Raw genomic sequence first — 15,745 nt, 5'->3', positions numbered from 1 at the left:
TAAATCCGAAACGCATCGTGAGAGCAGTTTGTGTAATAAAGTCATTTTTTCCGGCTACATGACGTTTTTGAAGCGATATATTCAGCTCAAGTGCGGTACTACATTGTAAGACACGTTTAAGTTGCAGCACTTGCATATTTATATGCACAGCCTCCTCATCACCTTATGAGACTGCAAGGTGTAGTTATTACCAGGAATTTTGAAAAGTTTTCGCTCTTACAACGATGTATCCTGACTTCCAATCATCCGTCTGTCTTCTAGCCCTATATTGTTCATAAGATACATCAGCTTAGCCGATTATTAGTATTTATTACTATCAGTATTAGTCCAAGTTAGACATTTTATCAGTCGGAGAAACAATCTATTTTATTTCATCCATCAGGTTTAAATGACAAAAACTGACATCTATTACCTTAATAATTTCCTGTAATGTAAAAAATTTTCTGTTTTCCCAGATTAGGTTAACTGACGGCGCGTATAGTGACAATTCACATACTTACAACCGCAAACGTCATACCGCTACCGTATTCTAACGTTTGAATTTTTTATATTTTAATAACTTGGCGGAATCTTCATCTAGACAGCATTGGCGGGTGGCTTTGTTCCCATAAACACTCCATCTTCAGGCACATAGGGACCATCCGACCGCCGTGTCATGCTCAGTTAAAGATGCGGATAGGAGGGGCGTGTGGTCAGCACACAGCTCTCCCGGTCTGTCTGATGGTTTTCTTTGACCGGAGCCGCTACTATTCGATCAAGTAGCTCCTCAATTGACATCACGAGGCTGTTGCACCCCGAAAAATGGCAACAACGCATGGCAGCCCGGATGGTCACCCATCCAAGTGCCAGCCAAGCCCGACAGCGCTTAACTTTAGTGATCTGACGGGAACCGATGTATCCACTGCGGCAAGGCCGTTGCCTTTGTTCCCATGCTATACAATAAAAAACAGAGAGAGTAAGTTCCACGTGCTTCTTTAAATTCCTGCTCTCATTGCTCCGCAAAACTAAGTCTGTAACAATTACAGGATGATGTGACAGATCACTTGAAATCAGAAGAGTTTTCTCGGGACACTGCATTCATTAATATTCAAGTTCGTAGAAAAAGTCCCTAGGATTTATAAAATTTTTTCGCAGTACATCGGTATTCACACAATTCCACAACTCAACTCCAATTAGCATTTACATTGGCGATTCAGTCTGGTCACCACAGAATATTGTACACTATGTGACCAAAAGTATCCGGACACCCCCAAAACATACATTTTTCATAATAGATGCATTTTGCTGCCACTTGCTGCCAGTTACTCCATATCAGCGGCCTCAGTAGTCACTAGACATCGTGAGAGAGCAGAATGGGGCACTCCGCGGAACTCACGGACTTCGAACGTGGTCAGGTGATTGGGTGTCACTTGTGTCATGCGTCTGTACGCGAGATTTCCACACTCCTAACCATCCCAAGGTCCACTGTTTCCGATGCGATAGTCAAGTGGAAACGTGAAGTGACACGTACAGCACAAAAGCGTACAGACCGACCTCTTCTGTTGACTGACAGAGGCCGCAGGCAGTTGAAGAGGGTCGTAATGTGTAATAGGCAGACATCTATCCAGACCATCACACATGAAATCCAGACTGCATCAAGATCCACTGCAAGTACTATGACAGTAAGGTGGGAGGTGAGAAAACTTTGATTTCATGGGTACGCGGCTGCTCATAAGCCACATATCACGCCGGTAAATGCCAAACGACGCCTCGCTTGGTGTACGGAGCGTAAACATTGCACGATTGAACAGTGAAAAAACTTTGTGTCGAGTGACGAATCACGGTACACAATATGGCGATCCGATGCCAGGGTGTGAGTACGGCGAATGCCCGATGAACGTCATCTGCCAGCATGTGTAGTGCCAACAGTAAAATTCGGAGGCGGTGATGTTATGGTGTGGCCGTTTTTTCATGGAGCCGGCTTGCACCCCATGTTGTTCTGCGTGGCACTATCACAGCACAGGCCTATATTAGTGTTTTAAGCACCTTATTGCTTCCTATTGTTGAAGAGCAATTCGGGGATGATGATCGCATCTTTCAACATGATCGAGCTTCCTGTTCATAATGCACGGCCTGTGGTGGAGTGGTTAGACGACAATAGCATCCCTGTAATGCACTGGAATGCACAGAGTCCTGATCTGAATCCTATAGAACACCTTTGGAATGTTTTAGATCGCCGATTTCGTGCCAGGCCTCACCGACCGACATCGACACTTCTCCTCAGTGCAGCACTCCGTGAAGAATTGGCTGCCATTCCCCAAGAAACCTTCTAGCACCTGATGGAACGTATGCCTGCGAGAGTGGAAGCTGTGGTCAAGGCTAAGGGTGGGCCAACACCATATTGAATTCCAGCATTACCAATGGAGGGCATCACGAACTTGTAAGTCATTTTCAGCCAGGTGTCCGGATACTTTTGATTACATACTGTATGTTGTCTCGTTTCACACAAAAATAACGTGAATAAACAATTATTAATGTTCACGTCTACTTTCCCCACTACGATGGGTGATTGTCTACACCGCACTAACCTGCGACTCCCTCTCCAGACTTCCTAAGACCAGTTGCCTAGTGTCGAACGGCAGGTGCCAAAATGTTCCTTTACTCTGATGATGCAGTATCCTTGCGCCACCGGTATACCCCGGTTCGACTGAGACGAATAAGGCAAGATAAGTGGGAACTGTGTCGATATCTGCACCCTTGTAATTTTGATGAATTCTTTCACAGTGGCTGCATTTTCTGTATTTGAATTGAATTGATTCCGGAGATATGCATCATATCATAGGCCCGTATGTGATTTGCAGTAGTGCTATGAGTAATATTGTCGCGTTTAGATATCGTTTAATCATTTTATGACATGCATATGTTTGACGTTGATATACTAAAAGTTTGGTAATGGCGGGTGGGGTTATTTGTGAACATGGCTAGACTGTCAATAGTGATGATACGTATCGGACAGCTGTCGGCCCAGCTCAGCGAAACTGTCGTTTGCACAAGCTAGTGTGAGTCCAACGTCGCCTCTTGTTTATATTTTGTCATGGCCATTTCCGAGTCTAACTTACCTGATTTACTCGTTTATTTTGTATGGTAATTTTTCATTCTTTTATTTTGTAATTACTGTTTTATTCTTTGCCGCCATTTTACGTTTGTAGTTATTTTCCCTTTTTTGCCTTCTCTTCCTTATCTGTGTGACATTTCGCTCGTGCTCTTGCATGTCTTCATCAGACTGCATTGCTGACGATAATTTACGTAGGTGTTCCTCCATTACACTACGTGTGTATGTGATGTTGGATTAAATTCAGTTCTTATACGTCAATATACGCGGCCGTTTATAAAGCGTATATCAGTGTTGTCGTATGCTGATGGGTATTCCACTTAAATGCTTATTTTTGTTGGTGAAATAAGTTTCCTGTAGTATAAAGCTTGACGATTTTGATTTTTCTTTCCGGTACGATGCTTGGCATTCCTGACTGACTCTCCTGTCCTCTATTAGTAGCTGTATTTATATTTTCTCGTTTATCGTTTGGGTGGTTTGTCTCTGTGGCTACGTTTCCCCCTACTAACATCGTTCCATGCATTTGCCACATACGCGACGGTATCTGTGTACCCCTTGGTGTTAGTTTCATCGCCAGTCTTTCTTATAGATTTCAGAATTGGCTGCTATTGTTATTGCTGACGCAGGTTCGCGAGAAGGGATCCGTTGGTCATCGAGTGCACGTGATATAGTTTAATGGCATTCGATCACTTGGTTAGAAGGACATTCCACCGGAAGGTGTTCATGGCATAGAACAGTGCACAGCTGCACAGTTCTCCGTCGGATATCATGAGAACCCTGTTTAAATCCATTGTTCTGTAGGTTTTAAAACGTCCATTAATATCTGTTTTGACTATGTTGACACCGTTTTTTTATTTTATTTTTTTTATATTATCATTGGCTTTATGGAGGTGTTCATTAAGCCAGATCAACAACGGAATGTCAATTATGATGGTACGAACATTAGGACGACACAACACCTAGCCCCTTAGCTGAGAAAATCTCCGAGCCGACCGGAATCGAACCCGGGCCGACACCGTTGTTCAATTTATATTGCACGTTTCCTCCTCATATGTCAGTTGATGTGTCATGAACGTATCAATATGTTTTCAAAGATAATTTCACTAATTCTTCACTGATTTCAAAAGATATATTTAAAGTTCTTATGATTCGTATGCTCACTGCTGAGTTTGTGCCGGCCACTTTTGTAACAGTGCTATCCGCTTGGGTGAACTCTATGAAGCCAGAGCAATTTTCTATAATTTTTTTTTTCAGTGCCCCTGATTATTTATTTAATCAGAAACATAAGCCTGGAATGAGTCTATTGGAACTCACTACATTGTCTGATAAGCAGCTGGGCTGTAACGTGTAGCCATTCAGAAACTTCGTAATCTGAGGGCAAAGAAAACTAATTTCACTCTCCTGCTTTCCCTAACTGAGCTTTCCGCCGTTGCAGCACTTACATTTCATTGATATTTTGTTGAGATAGTTTAACATAGCTACCGAGTGCTCTACCCCAGTGGTCAGTATACTGGAACCGAATTGTCGCAGAATGGCCTCAGTTACAGGTCCGGGCGTTTATATTCAGGTTTCTCCGAACGACTTAAGGCAAATTCCAAAACGATTGTGGCCATTTTCTTTCACATCGTTCCTTAATCCGGACTTGTGCTTCGTCTCTAATGATCTCGTCGTCGACGGTATGTTAAAGTCCTGCCTTCCTCCTGCAGCAGAGTAACAAATCTCTGTCAACAGCAGTCGGTATTAACTGCCGTCCGTTGCAATTGACATTGCGCAATACACATCACTTGCTCTTATGTTGTGAACCATTACCTTCCGACTTCAGAGCGCAATCACGAATGCACTCTACCAGATCCGGTATCGAACTGGGAACGAGTTATCCATGCACGTTTCACGACACGCCTTCTCAATTTTAAATCTCATTGTACCTGTCTCCTACATGCAACTCCACCGAAGTTCTTCAACATACCTTGCTGGAATATCTCTTCTACGGAAGGATGTATCAGAAGAAGGTGATAGCCATAGCTTAAGAGTCATTTTCAGTATTAATCTTTCACTCTGCAGCAGATTATGAGCTGTTTTTGAAACATCCTGATTGATTAAAAGTCTGAGCCGAATACGGATTCGAAGAGTGTGTGAAAGATAACTTTCCGGACAAAATATTAGGCACCCTCACGACACATCCGGTTAATATTATGTAACACCGCATCTAGCCTTGTAATGGCGTAAATCTGGCAAGGAGAAGAGTCCACACGTTTCTTCAGGTATGCATTATCCAGCTGAAGCCACTCATTAATGATAATATGGCTCGCCAAACTGCTGGGGTGTTGATAGCTCTTTCCACACAATTTCCGAATAGTCACAAACATTTTTAAGATCGAGTGATTTAGATGATCAGGTGACATGCGATAAGGTGCCTGACTATTCGTCAAACCAGGAACGGGACTGCTTTCATCTCGGAAGACAGAAGTGTCTACAGTGTACTCTTCATAAAGATGTAGAAGACAGGGCAACACTTGGTAACCGAGAAGGCTGAAATGAATATCTTGGTTACGTTCACAGTAAACTAAATGAATGGGCACAAACTTCGCGGTTAATGTACACGGTAAGTTGAATTAATGGGCACAATACATCACAGAAGCACCTCCGGCCTGAATTGCACCCTCCATACATGGTGGGTTAAATTTCTCATTGGGCTGTCGATGATCTCGGTGCCTCGCATCCAATACAAAAAGAGGCAAAATCGTGTAATTTCTGACCCCACTACATGCCTCCAGTCAACATTTGTCCAGTTTCCTACATCTACATCCACATCTACATACATACTCTGCAAGCTACCCAGTGTGGTGGGGCAGTGGTTAGCACACTGGACTCGCATTCCCGAGGACAATAGTTGTAACCCACGTCTGGCCATCCTGGTTTAGGTTTTCCGTGATTTCCTTAAATCGCTTCAAGCAAATGCCGGGATAGTTCCTTTGAAAGTGCACAGCTGACTTCCTTCCCTAATCCGATGGGAGCGATGACCTCGCTGTTTGGTCCCCTCCCCCCAATCAATCAACTCGGAAAGCCACAGCAAAGTGCATGGCGGAGGGAACCATCTACCACTACTAGTCATTCCCTTTCCTGTTCCACTCTCAAATAGAGTGAGGGAAAAACAGCTGTCTGTAAGCCTCAAAATGGTTCAAATGGCTCTGAGCACTATGGGACTTAACATCTGAGGTCAACAGTCCCCTAGACTTAGAACTACTTAAACCTAACTAACCTAAGGACATCACACACATCCATGCCCGAAACAGGATTCGAACCTACGACCGTAGCAGCAGCACGGTTCCGGGCTGAAGCGCCTAGAACTGCTCTGGCACAACAGCCGGCCTGTAAGCCTCCGTACGAGCCATAATCTCTGTAGTCTTATCCTCGTGGTTCTCACGTGAAATGTACGTTGGTGGCAGTAAAACCTTTCTGCAGATAGCCTCTAATGCCTGTTCTCTATATTTCGCAGTGATGCCTCTCGAAAAGTCCGTTGCCTTCGCTCAACGGATTCCAATTTGTGTTCACGAAGCATCCCCGTAATGCTTCCGTCCTGGTCGAACCTACCAGTAAGAACCAGGCCACAGCCTGGCTAAGCCTCTCAACTGTTTCGATGTCTTCCTTTAATCTCAGTGTCTCCCTTTAAAACGATGTCGAGCATTCGCCTTCCCTGATGTCAACCTGAGTTGCTCATTCCATTGAATATCACTTTTCCGCCATATACCTAGATATTTAATACATGTGACTGTGCCAATCATAACACAACTAATGCTGTATTCGAACGTTACAGGATTGTGTTTCTTACTCATCCGCATTAACTTACATTTTTATAAAACTTCCTGGTAGATTAAAACTGTGTGCCGGGCCGAGACTCGAACTCGGGACCTTTGCCTTGCGCGGGCAAGTACTCTACCATCTGAGCTACCCAAGCACGACTCACGCCCCGTCCTCACAGATTAACTTCCGCCAGTACTTCGTCTCCTACCTTCCAAAGGCAAAGGCAAGGCAAAGGTCCCGAGTTCGAGTCCCGGTCCAGCACACAGTTTTAATATGCCAGGAAGTTTCATATCAGCGCACACTCCGCTGCAGAGTGAAAATCTCATACTACATTTTTATAGTTTAGAGCAAGCTGCCATTCATCACATTAACTGGAAATTCTGTCTAAGTCACCTTGTATCCTCCTACAGTCACTCAACGACGACGCCTTCCCATACACCACAGCGTCACTTATGTCTGTGGAGAACAAGAGTGGTCCTATCACATTTTGTTGGGGTACTGTTGACGATAACCTTGCCTCTGAAAAGAATACTGGCCGTCGACAACAACGTACTGGGGTCTATAACTTAAAAAGTCTTCGAGCCACTCACATATATGGAAATCTAATACATATGCTCGGACCTTCAACAGTGTGCAGTGGGACACCGTGTTAGACTCTTTCCGGAAATCAGTTTTTGTGTTTTTTGTCCCACTGAGGATGTACAACTTTATGTGCCGCTGCGAGCATTATTGTTTTGCAAGGTACCCGACTTCAATCGCAATTTTCTTCGCAGTGTTCATTCTGAAACTAGTTGAGATAGTCCCCCATTCACCGAAAGGAGTAATAGTTTGGCTTTTGAAACCGACTGCTGTTGTAAGCTACGATTCTCGTCTGCAGTTGCTGATGGATACCATCTTTTTACGACCACTGTTCTTAGGCCGTGTTACTTGCTAGCAGAGCACGAGGACTCATACTCGCTCGCCGCCTGGCAGTGAGCGCTCGCGGTAAAATGCGCCGGTCAGACGTCGTTATGTAACGCAAGGGAAGAGCAAAATGTGTGCAGTTTTTTAGAGGAATGGCCGTGTGTTATGTCCGCTGTAGCCTTAGACACAAGTGTATATATTCTTACTTATTGGCGCAGTGCTTAAAGTGGAGAGTAGGTCTTTGTAGATCGACGAGAAGCAGCATTATTGCTTGGCAAGGAAATTCAAAGTGAACGACAGACAGATCAACACCAGTTACAAGATGTCAGTGCCGGATAGATAGCTACAGTTATAAGTTGCAAACCTACAGAGTGACAGGCAGTTGTGTGATAAATTTCGTAACAAAATAACTCTTACAGACTCATATAAAATTTTCTTCGTCATATATTTCCACGACTTCACAACTCAGCAGCTGCTATTATGTCGGTTCGATCTACGCATACCTGTGACCTGCTTTTTACTGCAGTGAAGGGAATTAAATGTACACACAGAAAGTCACTCACGGACAACAAATAAAATGTAACCACGGAAACGAACTCACGGACAGCTACTTAAAAGTTGTCTTTGCTTTAGCGGAGTTCGGAAAGCACTAACAGACAACGATGCTTTAATGAAAAGCAAAATAGGTAGAATTCATTGACATCAAATGCTGTGTGTTTAACGCATGAACAGTCACGAAACACAAGTTGATGTCAGTTTAAACTTGCATCGAAAACGGCATTCCTCATAGCGCTGAATCAGTCGTAATGAATAACGTGTTTCGTGCTTAGCTGCCTCATGTTCTTCACCTCATCAGTTACAAGAAATATAAGTTTCATTCCATTGTCATCTCACATCAGTGCAACAATCTTAGGAAATCGGTTTGCCACGAAAGGCACTAATTCGCCGTAGCGTAACGATCCATCTCCGTAGTATTAACATTCGCCATCACAGAATGGATTCGTTGACAATACTTTCTCGTACGGAGCTGCCTTGTTCCGATTCCACATCTCATTCCCTCCACTCCCCGTCCCAACCACCACCATTACTAGCAGTGAGTCACCCAGTGACTCAATGCCCAGCTACGGTGGCAGGTTCGAATCTTGCCTCGGGTATGGATGTGTGTGATGTCCTTAGCTTAGTTAGGTTTAAGTAGTTCTACGTTCTAGGGGACTGATGACCTCAGATGTTAAGTCCCATAGTGCACTGAGCCATTTGAACCATTTTCACTGCCGAGGCGCGATCGCGAGCCAGTTTACACGAGCAGATGGGTTGACGGGCCTGATTTACAGTGTGGTCATGGGCACGTCGAAACACATGAGCTCCGTTCGCCCATTCTATCACGAGTCCGCTTCGCTCATCTTACTGTAAGGATTCCATACAACCCACAGACACATGCCCACCTCTTCAATACCACAACAGTATCAGTTTTACGCCATTTAAAGCGCTCCAGTGCCATCAGTTTGCTCTTAAGGGGGGAGGGGCTAATATTTTGTATCGTGAACTTAGATCGCGAAAACAACTTACAGGCTGTCGCTAGCACATTTCTTCGCTATGCACTATTTTTCTGTCTTGGTTCAAAATGGCTCTGAGCACTATGGGACTTAACAGCTGTGGTCATCAGTCCCCTAGAACTTAGAACTACTTAAACCTAACTAATCTAAGGACATCACACACATCCATGCCCGAGGCAGGATTCGAACCTGCGACCGTAGCAGTCGCGCGGTTCCGGACTGCGTGCCTAGAACCGCGAGACCACCGCGGCCGGCTTCTGTCTTGGAATTAGGTGAACAAATACGCTGTGGAAATCCAGATAGATAAAATGTAATGAATCTGGAGGTTCTCAGGTTTCAAGTGCTATGAAATCGCTTTAGATATGTCATCGCTTTACAATATTGCAGTGCCTGTGTTATTCGGAATTACGACGCAATGTTCCTTCGGACAGACATGCATGCCTGAAGGAACTTTGCACCGTAATTCGGAATAACACAGGCACTGCAATATCATATTTACTAAGGGATATCAGGCAAGCAACTTTCAAGTATATCATCTCCCCTTTACGGGATTATACATAATGAATGTATGTGTTGTAGACACATGGTTAACGCCATATGGAAATTTCGGTCTGGCCGTGAGTCGTGTTCGGATACGCAAATGGTAAGGCGACCGCTCGCAATAAGCGATAAATCCGGTTTCTACTCCCGGTCTGGCAGAAAATTTTCATTGTGGTCATTCCATCATACAACTAATGATTGTCATATTCGCAACTGCGAATACATTTCATGTATGTCATCGTTTTAGCTCCCGTCTACCTCGGCGCCTGCCGACGGATGCGATGCAACCCGCAGCACTCTTGTGTTCTTCGCGAATATAGGCGTTCGCCGTAGCTACATTTTGCTTCGTTTTACCTCTGTCACAAGCACAATACGCGAAGCATGCGCGCTAGTCCAACGTTTCACGGAATAATTAATGAAAGCATTCTCAGAACAGGCCGGTATTATCGGTCGACGAATAAAATAATCTCAGGCAGTTTCCGTGCTGCAGGGCCGTTAATATTAATGAAACGTACAAATGATGTCTTTCAAAACCGAGACAGATGTGACCAATTAAAGCTGCTGACAAGAGACGCCCTGAGACCTCTGCTGTAACTGTTAGCGAATTCACGCCATTGGTTTTGGCCAATAGCATGCGTGGGATACAGGTCACGCGTGTGGACGCTGGAGTGTTCTGCGGTGCGGAACACAGTTGCCTCTCTCTCTTGTAATCCAGACCTCGAGCAAAACAGAAGTCTTTTCGGATAGCAGAGCCTCTGACTCTGCTTTTAGTTAGCGATCACCAACGTAAATTAACGTGAACCGCTTCTCCTTCCGTTGCCCATTTCAATTAATTGTTCGACCTCCTAGACTGGTCTAAACCTGGTAACTTCCGACCCTACGTGCGCCCTTTGTACACCGTACATTGAAATATATCCTCTTTATTGTACCTAATTTCCTGTTTTGTCATTTAACGGCAGCCCTGGATGCCCACTCTCAAATCCTGACCGCTCGACCACCTGCACACCATCGTCACGAGGCATATGTAACAACCTTCCCCCCCTTCCCTGCCCGTATTCGTAACATTGGTGACCAGAAGTGATATCGTATACTTTAACAGTAGACAACATCGAGAGCTATATGAACCTGTTTAAGAACGATACTGTTGTAGATAGCAATGAGAGAGAATTGTAATGAAATGGCGAAAGTCAAGGCGTTAACCGACGCTTGTTGTTGACATTCGCTTTGAATAGTTGTAACATATTGCTCGTAAGTACACAGAAAGGCCTATTCCTGTAAGATTACCCTACTGGCGATAAATTACTAGAAACATCGACTGTAAAATATCTGGGACTCTAGAGAGACCTAAAGTGGAACGTCCACAAAAATCTAACAGTTTATTTATTTATTTATACGTGACCAGAACATAACATATTACATATGATGTATCATACATGTATATTACAAGTATGACAGAGAATATGTGCATATTTATATTCCATGTGCTGCCAAGAATTCCGCTGCACAGACTGCCTTATCATTGGCGATAATCAGATCGTCCGTGGACACAGGTTCTGACAGTTTCATGCACTTCAGTAGTTGCTGATGGTCTTGAGGTTCACCACACTCACATAGCTCGTCCCCTGAGATGTATCCCCATTTCTTCATACACCGAGATACTCCAGTTCTCAGTCTATTGAGTACCTTCCATATTGTGTATGGGAGATGATGACCTGTGCCAAGTTCTTCCTTGTGGTTGTCCCAATATTTTTCTGATGATGAGCCACGCCACAGTTGTATCCTATGGTCTGCAGGTGATGTCTGGAATGGTTGCGTTGTCCGGAGAAAACTTTTTCTCGACTTGAGTCTTGGTGTTTGATGTTCGCATCCAAACAGGGGGTGTCTCTGATCCGTGTCCTCCTTCTTTCTTTCCACTTCAGCTGCTGTTCTCCTTCGGATGTCTGGAGGTGCTACGCCCATGAGGTGGTAGATTTTGTCAACAGTAGTGAATGCAGCTGACAGGTTGGGGTTCAGTGGAAGCGCCCTAATGAAATTCATCCACGGAATAAGTGGTTTACTAAACACTCATTAGACGAATTGTCGGTTACTGCTCGTCAATCTAGCACTCTTGCCGTACATTATTAATGGAGACGATGAAAGAGATCCAAAGAAGAGCGGCACTTTTCGTAAATGGTACGTTAGTGAGGGTGAGCTAGTCACTCATCAAACTTCAGTTGTGGACTTTGCAAGAGTGACTTTGTGAATACGAAGAGGTTCAGTGATAAAATACAGAAAGTACACGCTCTAAGAAGAGTCCGCAACGTGTTACATCCTTCCACATAGTTCTCGCGAAATGACATCGTTTGGAAAATCAGAAATTACAGGTCATATCGTGACCGACAGTCAGGTGTTGTTCCGTTCGTGTTAGCGAAGGAAACAGCAAAGATAAAAATGGTTCAAATGGCTCTAGGCACTATGGGACTTAACATCTCAGGTCATCAGTCCCCTAGACTTACAACTACTTAAATCTAACTAACCTAAGCACATCACACACATCCATGCCCGAGGCAGGATTCGAACCTGCGACCATAGCAGCAGCGCGGTTCCAGACTGAAGCGCCTAGAACCGCTCGGCCACAGCGGCCGGCAAACAGCAAAGAGGAAAATGGTATTAGTACCACACGATTTCGCCGCTGCACGTCTCGAGATGACTTACAGAACGTACAAGTACACTGGTGTGCCAAACTTAAGGATGAAAGTAACTTTCTCATAATGTGTCACAGACCAGTAACATGAATCTATGAAACTTGGGCCATACATAGAAAGAACTGCTACAATACAGTACGAAAGGCAACTGAAAGAAATACGTAACGCTGCGAACATAAATGACACTTTTCTTTAAAGACGATATTTACACTGAAGTGACTGCGATTCGTGATGGTCCACTAGACATTAATTACAAAAGGCGGGACATGTTTCTTAATGGGGTGCGCCACCACAGTGGACGGCAGTTCATGCTCTGCAACGCGCTCCCATGCCGACCACGTTGTTGGTAAGGAGCTCTTGTGGTAGTGCGTTCCATTCCTCCACTATCGCGGATGAAAACTGGCGGACGGTCGTTCGTGAACGTCCCCCCAACACACTTGGGGAAGCAGTATTGTGTCACAAAAACGTTGACTTGTGAGTCTACCGCGTTCGAAGATTTGAAGATCACTACGTCCATGCAACATTATGACACCCCACACCATAACACGTGAACCACCAAAACGATCACTAACTACAATTTTCATGGGTGCATTACGTATTGGCACCTCTCGGCATATGAGCGTACGTTCAGAATCACAACTCAGACTGAATCCGCTTCATCGGAGGAGAGCACAGGACCCCTCTCACTGCTGGTCCAGGTCCTATGGTCTTAGCACCATCGCAAACGGTACCACCCATCTGAGGGTGTCATCGTAACCCAACTTACAGGTCGTTGGGCAAGAGACCACCCCTATGCAGTAACAGTGTTACTGCGTAGGGGGAGACTGTGTGCCTTGCAAGTCCTGTTAAATGTGGTAGCAACTGCAACCGCTGCTTTGACATGAGTCCCTCCTCATTGTTGCACTATATTGTGGTTATTTGTCGTTGTAGTATATCGTAGTCGATCACCTTCTCTTCTTCGGACGGTAGTACCTGTGCCTCGGAACGCTCTCCATAAACGTGATGGCTCTGACCTCTATGGGACTTGACATCTGAGGTCATCAGTTCCCCAGACTTAGAACTACTGAAACCTATTTAACCTCAGTAGAGCACACACATCCAAGCCCGAGGCAGGATTCGAACCAGCGACAGTAGCAGCAGCGCGGTTCCGGACTGAAGCTCCTAGACCCATAAACGTGAAAGAATCTGGTGAAAAATACCAAATTCCTGGGTTACACTCGTCACACTTCGTCATTCTTCCATTTTCACGATGATTCTTCCCAACGTGAAATCATCTAAACGCTGTAATGAACACCACGACAGTGCATGACAACGACTTGCTAACTGACATGCACTGCCTTTTCATGTTTCGTCAACTGCTTCGTGTTGTGCGCCAAGCCCCATTTGGCGCCTTAGTTACGCTGACCTCACACCAAGTATGTCCAGCTTTTTCTTCTCGAATGAAAGACCTCTGACAACATGCTCCCTCTCTTTCACTCGTTTCCATCGAGTAGTTAGTATGCTATGTTACTATATCTAACTTATCCTTAAGTTCTGCAGGGCGATATACTCGTATACAGGGTGGTCGATTGAACATTGGTGCGAACATTATGGAAGGCGAACTACTCGCTGTTGAGAGGAATGTCGTTACACGTTTTGCCAAATGCATTGAGGTTGACGGACATCATTTTGAGTATTTATTCCATTAATGTGGTATTTACAGGTAATCACGCTGTAATAGCATGCGTTCTCAGAAATGATAAACTCACAAAGGTACATGTATCATATTGGAACAACCTAAATAAAAGGTTCAAACGTACCTACGTTCTGTATTTTAATTTAATGGTTCAAATGGCTCTGAGCACTATGGGACTTAACATCTATGGTCATCAGTCCCCTAGAACTTAGAACTACTTAAACCTAACTAACCTAAGGACATCACACAACACCCAGTCATCACGAGGCAGAGAAAATCCATGACCCCGCCGGGAATCGAACCCGGGAACCCGGGCGCGGGAAGCGAGAACGTTACCGTTTAATTTAATAAACCTACCAGTTACCAACTGTTCGTCTAAAATTGTGAGCCATAGACTTACTACTATTGCATCGCCATCCATCACAAAGCGAAAAAAGGTCCAATTAAAACATTCATATTTCTTTACGTACTACACGAATATGTAATAAAAAATGGGGGTTCCTATTTTAAAAAAACGCAGTTAATATCAGTTTGACCTATGGCAGCGCCATCTAGCAGGCCAGCCATGGCGCCATCTGGTTTCCCCCTTCAAGCTACACGAGTTTCGTTCTTATATACCTAGCCTGACAAAAACAGTGAGGAACACAGAAGACGAGGAGGAAACGAAATGAAACTTCGCGGGTTGAGACGATATGTGAAGTTACTGCAGTGCTTACAAAATCTAATCAGACTGGCAAAGAACTTGACAGTGTGAACCAATTAACATTATAAAGTTGTACCCCCTTTCATTTCTAAAATCATTGGGGGAAGTGGCAACAAAACGACTATTCACGTTGGTGTGCAGAATATATGAGTCTGGCGATATACCATCTGACTTTCGGAAAAGCATCATCCACACAATTCCGAAGACGGCAAGAGCTTACAAGTGCGAGAATTATCGCACAATCAGCTTAACAGCTCATGCATCGAAGCTGCTTACAAGAATAATATACAGAAGAATGGAAAAGAAAATTGAGAATGCGCTAGGTGACTATCAGTTTGGCTTTAGGAAAAGTGAAGGGACGAGAGAGGCAATTCTGACGTTACGGCTAATAATGGAAGCAAGGCTAAAGAAAAATCAAGACACTTTCATAGGATTTGTCGACCTGGAAAAAGCATTCGACAATATAAAATGGTGCAAGCTGCTCGAGATTCTGAAAAAAGTAGGGGTAAGCTATAGAGAGAGACGGGTCATATACAATATGTACAACAACCAAGAGGGAATAATAAGAGTGGACGATCAAGAACGAAGTGCTCGTATTAAGAAGGGTGTAAGACAAGGCTGTAGCCTTTCGCCCCTACTCTTCAATCTGTACATCAAGGAAGCAATGATGGAAATAAAAGAAAGGTTCAGGAGTGGAATTAAAATACAAGGTGAAAGGATATCAATGATACGATTCGCTGATGACATTGCTATCCTGAGTGAAGGTGAAGAAGAATTAAATGATCTGCTGAACGG

General features: G+C 44.3%; 1 pseudogene; it reads right to left on the bottom strand.

The window, feature by feature from the left end:
- Positions 1 to 802: 802 nt before the first annotated feature.
- Positions 803 to 920, bottom strand: LOC126472322 (5S ribosomal RNA; annotated as a pseudogene).
- Between the last annotated feature and the right edge of the window lie 14,825 nt (positions 921 to 15,745).

This window comes from Schistocerca serialis, chromosome 3 (assembly GCF_023864345.2).
Source record: "Schistocerca serialis cubense isolate TAMUIC-IGC-003099 chromosome 3, iqSchSeri2.2, whole genome shotgun sequence".
Taxonomy (NCBI): domain Eukaryota; kingdom Metazoa; phylum Arthropoda; class Insecta; order Orthoptera; family Acrididae; genus Schistocerca; species Schistocerca serialis.
The sequence above is the reverse complement of the archived record's forward strand: the minus strand, read 5'-3'. Positions and strand labels throughout refer to the sequence as shown.